At 46.7% G+C, this 6,832-nt stretch overlaps 1 non-coding gene across 1 annotated transcript; it reads right to left on the bottom strand.

Moving 5' to 3' along the window:
* Positions 1-6,389: 6,389 nt before the first annotated feature.
* On the bottom strand, positions 6,390-6,451 carry LOC118154320 (U7 small nuclear RNA). The gene has a single exon (XR_004744191.2). It is a non-coding gene; the product is annotated as a U7 small nuclear RNA (small nuclear RNA).
* Positions 6,452-6,832: the final 381 nt, after the last annotated feature.

Raw genomic sequence — 6,832 nt, 5'->3', positions numbered from 1 at the left:
TTCAGAGGTCAGTGAAGGAGGGAGTTGTGCTGGGCCTATTTTGTCTCTGAAACTGGGTTTTCTGGGGTTCTTCTTTTCTAATGGTAGACTACTTTCTTCGGTTTATCATTTCTTGAAGATAATGACTGTGTTCGACAATATATTAAAATATCCTCTTAAAAACACTGAAGTTCTGGCCGGGCGTGGAGGCTCATACCTGTAATCCCAACACTTTGAGATGCCAAGGCAGGTGAATCACTTGAGGCCAGGAGTTCGAGACCAGCCTGGCCAGCGTGATGAAAGCCTGTCTCTAAAAAATCATAAAAAAACAAAACAAGGCCGGGCGCGGTGGCTCAAGCCTGTAATCCCAGCACTTTGGAGAGGCCAAGGTAGGCGAATCACTTGAGGCCAGGAGTTCGAGACCAGCCTGGCCAGCATGATGAAACCCTGTCTCTAAAAAATTATAAAAAACAAAACAAAACACTGAAGTTCTGCGAGGTGCAGTGGCTCATGTCTGTAATCCCTGCCCTTTGGGAAGCCAACGTAGATGCATCTCTCGAGCCCAGGAGTTTGAGACAAGCCTGGGAAACATGGTGAAAACCTGTCTCTACTAAAAATACAAAATTTAGTCAGGCATGGTGGCACACATTTGTAGTCCCAACTACAAGTTTGGGAGGATCACCTGAGCCTGGGGAGGTCAAGTCTGTGGTAAGCAGTGATCACGCCACTGCACTCCAGCCTGGGCTAGAGTGAGACCCTATATCAACAAGCAAATAAACTGAAGTGCTTAAAAGTATGGAATGCTCAGGCCAATTATGGAGAGAAAGCTGGTAACCAGATGGTTAACAGGATCAGATATTGGCACGCCAAGGCCACGTATGACATGAGGGTATTTACCAATATTAAACCTGTGAGTTTCAGTTTGTCAACCACACAGGGCAAGAAGAACACAAGTGAAAATACAGGGCCTCCCAAGGTGGTGAGCCATATACCAGATCTCCTCACAGTAGGCTGAGTCCCCAAGGGGTGTTGCCCTCAAGTCTAAAGTGAAATGAATCCACTTTGCAACCCATACCATTGGCCCCATGGAACTACGGAAAAGGCTGCCTTAGTACTGAGCAGAACAGCTGAAGGAGCAGGAAAGAGGATTTCTTTTTTAAAACTCTTCCTTAGGAAGTTTGATTATTGATGAGTGTTTGTGTACCCTAGGGAATAGAACATGGTATAACAGATCAAGAAAGCTCAGGCTGGGCAAAGTGGCTCGCGCCTGTAATCCCCGCACTTTGGCAGGTCGAGGTGGGCGGATCACGAGGTCAGGAGATTAAGACCGTCCTTGCCAACAAGGTGAAACCTTGTCTCTACCAAAATACAAAAATTAGCTGGATATGGTGGCATGTGCCTGTAATTCTAGCTACTCGGGAGGCTGAGGCAGGAGAATCACTTGAACCCTGGAGGTGGAGGTTGTGGTGAGCCAAGATTACGCCACTGCACTCCAGCCTGGGTGACACGGAGAGACTTAGTCTCAAAAAAAAAAAAAAAAAGCCCCAAAACCCAAACAAAACAAAAACCTCTCTTGAGAAAGGCACATATATCTTCGGCTTCAGGAAACCACGAAGTAAACCAAGATCACGCCACTGCACTCCAGCCTGGGCCACAGAGCGAGAGTGCGAGACTCCACCTCAAAAAAAAAAAAAAATCAAGATGAATGCAGATTTCAGGTACTGTAATTCACAGACATGAATTCTTTCTAAAAATTCTGCGCACAGGAGGCTGAGGCAGGAGAATTGCCTGAACCCAGGAGGCGGAGGTTGCGGTGAGCCGAGATCGCGCCATTGCACTCCAGCCTGGGTAACAAGAGCGAAACTCCGCCTCAAAAAAAAAAAATTCTGCACACAAAATGTAAAACTTAAAACATCACTATTGGGAGCAGAAAACTATTTAATGGCAGATTTGAAAAGGAACCAAACAGAACTTCTAGAAATCTATTACTACTGCTCCCATGAAGAGTCAGTCAGTAAATCCTGACACATGGCCAGCATCAGGAGAAGGTGTTGGGAAACTATGTGGTTTGGCACCTTCTTCCTGGGTGCTTTCTTTTGCTAAGCCCTTTCTCAAGTGGATAAGTAAATCTCTGCCCTCAATAACAGCATGCTAAGGGTAAGCAGTTGCAAAAATAGAGACACCTGGCGGCCTTTTTAATTTTAAGTAACTCTGAGTTCCTCAGGCCAGAGCCTATTTGTGTACCTTTGCCCAGCGAGCACTTACAGAGAGTAGAGTACTGAGCACTGCCTGTGTGCCAGGGATTGTTTCCTGAGTGCTTTTTTTTTTTTGAGATGGAATCTTGCTCTGTTTCCTAGGATGGAGTGCAGTGTGGCATGATCTTGGCTCACTGCAACCTCCCCTTCCCAGGTTCAAGCCATTCTCCTGCCTCAGCTTTCCAAGTAACTGGGATTACAGGCACCCACCACCATGCCTGGCTAATTTTTGTATTTTTAGTAAAGATGGGGTTTCACCATGTTGGCCAGGGTGGTCTTGAACTCTCGACCTCAGGTAATCTGCCCACCTTGGCCTCCCAAAGTGCTGGGATTACAGGCATGAGCCACTGCGCCCAACCCCTTAATCAGCTCTTTAAAGACCCTATCTCTTAAGACAGTTACATTGGTAGCTAGGACGTCAACATATGAATTTAGTGGGGGAGACACAATTCAATCCATGACAACCGCATCCTTTACTGCTTCCTACCAATACCAACCAACCCGACAAGACGTCAGGAGCCAGTACTGCCTTGTGTGTTGGCACATTCTTCTGCTTGCAGCTGGGAGTCTGACTGAAGCATGAGATTATCCCCTCCCCATGGAGAAGTTAACTTTTCCCGGGTGGCTCAAACACTCACTGTGGAGGGGGACATTGGACAGTTCCCACTCTCCCTCTTCCCTGCTTGACCCTTTGCCTGGAATTACTACATTACCCCCGGGAGTCTCTAAGCTGTGATTGGATTCTGTTTGGTGCCAACTAGGTAGCCCCAAGGGAATGGGACATGGGACTGATAAGTGTTTGATGGATGAAGAGGTGGCAGTAAGGAGTGGGAAGTTTGTAGCAGGGGCAGCCCGACTGGGGAGCCTCCTGGAGGTGGGCTCTACCTCCCTGAAACTCATTCATAGTTGTTCCATAGGCCAAGCCTTCAGTTAGACATATCCCAGGTTCCCTCTGTGCCAAGCCCTGGGGGTCCAGAGTGTGTGTGTGTGTGTGTGTGTTGTTGTTGTTTTGAGACCAAGTCTTGCTCTATAGCCCAGAGCTCAGCTACAAGTAGCTGGAACTACAGGAAGGCTACAGGCATATGTAGTCCATATCTCAGCTCCCTGCAACCTCTGCCTCCTGGGTTCAAGCGATTCTCCTGCCTCAGCCTCCTGAGTAGCTGGGATTATAGGCATGCACCACCATGCCTGGCTAATTTTTGTATTTTTAGTAGAGACAGATTTCACCATGTTGGCCAGGCTGGTCTCGAACTCCTGACCTCACCCGCCTTGGCCTCCCAAAGTGTTGGGATTACAGATTTGAGCCACCACACCCGACCAGGCTCCTGTTGTTCCCGGTGTTTCAGCAGCAGAGAACAGCATGTGCAAAGGCCACAGAGCAGATGAAAGTCTACTCCAGTGCATACACACGTGGTGGTATGGAAATAGATGCAAAGCTGCCAAGGCTTGTGTTGGTGAATCTTTTACTGTGCAGTGCCTCTCATCACCCTCAGAATAAAACCTCCATCTTCCTGTGGTCCAGTCCCTCTGTCCATCCTCATCTCCCTCTAACCATACATCACTTATGACCCTCGGCTGCCCCTTTATGGTTCTTGATTTCCTTTCATTTTGGCCTCAGGGCCTTTGCACTTGCTGATCTGTCTGCCTTTGTGTTCTCTTTCCACATGGCTAACTCCAGCTCTTTTCTTAGGTCCATCTCCTCAGACAGGCTCCCCCGATCACTCTGTCTAAAGTAGCTTCCCCTCATTCCAGAAAAAATGTATTTAAAATCATAGAAAATTGCTCTCCTTCTCTCTCTCTTTTTTCCTTGTTTACAGCCCATCTCACCTAGCTAGACTGAGACTCCACGAAGGCAAGGATTTTTGTCTTTTGGTTCATGCCTACATCCCAAGCATCTAGAACAGTGTCTAGCACACAGTAGTGCTCAACAAATATTTTGAAAGTATTCAAATATATGTGAATGTATTCATTTCTTATTTGAATAATGAAACAAAATCAGGCCAGGCATGTTGGCTCATGCCTGTAATCTCAGTACTCTGGGAACCCGAGGCAGGCGGATTGATTGAGCTCAGGAGTTTGAGACTGGCCTGGCCAACATGGTGAAATCCTGTCTCTACTAAAAATACAAAAATTAGCCAGGTGTGGTGGTGGGTGCAAAAATCTCTTGAACCTGGGAGGCAGAGGTTACAGTGAGCAGAGATGGGCCACTGCACTCCAGCCTGGTGACACAGCATGACTCTGTCTCAAAAAACAACAAATAATAAATAAATCAATAAATAAAACAAAAACAAAGACTAGGTATACTTTGCAGGCTTTGGTGATGTAAACAAACCAACAAGAATAGTTAAATTGAGAAAGCTGCAGGGGAGAGAGGAGAATCTGAGGCCATTGGATCCCTGAGCATGTGAGAGACAGGGAGGAAGGAACCCAGGCTATACTCTGCCAGTGAGGCAATGCAAGGGGTAGCTTACAGCTTGGGGAGTGCCCTGGGTCTTCAAGATTCCCAGGAAGGGAGGTAGGGTGTGGAGTCTTGGAGAAGAGAGGATTTTCTCTTTTTTCTCTCTCCTTTTTGTGGAGAATGGGGTCTCACTATGTTGCCCTGGCTGGTCTTGAACTCCTAGGCTTAAGCTATCCTCTACCTTCTGCCTCCCTAAATGCTGAGATGAAGGCTTGAGCCACCGCCCCGGCAGAGTGGGCTTTCTGTGGGGAACATTTGCTCAGGGCTCACTGTGCAGAGGGGGATGGGAAGGGAAACGGAGGTAACAGGGTGGCAGTGGTAGGCACAGGAGTGGTGTTCAGGGAAGTGCAGGCAGTTCCCTGGTAGAAATGGGCCTTGAGGGCGTGAATAGGCAGAGAGTCTGTGAGGCTGTTCTGTGAAAGGGCCATATATACAAAGTGGCCCCCAAATGCCAAGGGAGCCAAAAAGCCAAGGAATGAGGCAGACAAACTCAGTTTGTCAGTGAAGGGTGTTTCAGTGAGGGACCTTACAGACAGAGGCATGGGCTTGGGCGGCAGCAAGACATGGAGATCCCTGCATCTGTCACTCCCAGACTCAGGGCTCATATTCCACAGGAAAAGAATTTTAAGTGCTCTGTGCAAGACAATTAAAGGAAACTTTCAGAGCAGGCAAGAATGCTGTATATGTCATAGCCTATAATTTGTGCAATAGCATCAGGTTGACTCCCTAGTCAGTACAGTAAATAAAGCAGGAATCAGGAGCCATTCATAGGACTGGGGCTAATCAGAAGTCAACATGGGGGATTAGCATCCAAGATGGAGTCACTTCTGTCTCCACAGAAACAGCCTGTGGCTGGCAAGGTTCCCCGAGAAGAGAGAAACTTTGAAAAAACAGTTTCAAAAAAAATTGGCCAGGCATAGTGGCTCATGCCTATAATCCCAGCACTTTGGGAGGCCAAGGTGGGTGGATCACCTGAGATCAGGAGTTCAAGACCAGCCTGGCCAACATGGTGAAACCCCCGTCTCTACTAAAAATACAAAAATTAGCCAGGCATGGTGGTGCATATCTGTAGTCCCAGCTACTCAGGAGGCTGAAGCAGGAGAATCACTTGAACTCGGGAGGTGGAGGTTGCAGTGAGCCAAGATCTCATCGTTGCATTCCAGCTTGAGAGACAAGAGTAAGACTCTGTCTCAAAAAAAAAAAAAAAAAAAAAAATTGTAGTTTAGAGGTCTCAAGCTCCTGGGCTCATGCAGTCCTCCTGCCTTGGCCTCCCAGAGTGCTAGGATTAGGGCCATGAGCCACCATGCCCAGCTGTGAACAAATAATTTTTTTTTTTTGACACGGAGTCTCATTCTGTTGCTAGGCTGGAGTGCAATGATGAGATCTTGGAGTAGCTGGGATTTCAGGCACACGCCACCATGCCCAGTTAATTTTTATATTTTTAGTAGAGACAGGGTTTACCATGTTAGCCAGGACAGTCTTGATCTCCTGACCTCGTGATCTGTCGGCCTACCAAAGTGCTGGGATTATAGGCGTGAGCCACCGTGCCCAGCCAAACAAATAATTTTTAATTATAGGAGTTATATTGTGAATACAAGAAAATTAAAATTGTGATTTTAAAAATTTATTTAGCTGAGGTTAAAATAGGTAAAATCAATGCACACATTTTTAAAAAAAATTTAAACATTTTTTTTTCTGGGGGCTTTCCAGCAAAAACCAGAAACCCTGCTAGACAAATTCTAAAGGAGCTATAACACTAGTGAACGAATTTAGAGTCTAATCTATGGTGGTCCCGTTGTCTGAGGATATTTCCATGATCATGGGAGAGATCCATGATTGATGGTGACGAAGATTCTTTGCTTGGTCTAACTGCTTAGTCAGACTTTGGAGTCTTCTGATAGGCCCACCTGTGTACTTCCTTGCAAAATCTAGTTTCTGGAAAGAATGCTTTAAGTCGGTTTAGCAAGAACCCCCATCCTTGATATCTAATCATCCTAGATGCCTGACCAGGTTCCGCATCTGTCACCATCTCCCAGGTGATGTTGATTACCCTGGCCTGTCTTCAGCAAGAATCCTGTTAGGTCGGTTTAGACAGAATTCCCTTACCTCTGACTTTTCCTCTTGGTAATTTTCTATCCGC

The sequence above is a fragment of the Callithrix jacchus genome, chromosome 5, assembly GCF_049354715.1.
Source record: "Callithrix jacchus isolate 240 chromosome 5, calJac240_pri, whole genome shotgun sequence".
Lineage (NCBI taxonomy): Eukaryota > Metazoa > Chordata > Mammalia > Primates > Cebidae > Callithrix > Callithrix jacchus.
The sequence above is the reverse complement of the archived record's forward strand: the minus strand, read 5'-3'. Positions and strand labels throughout refer to the sequence as shown.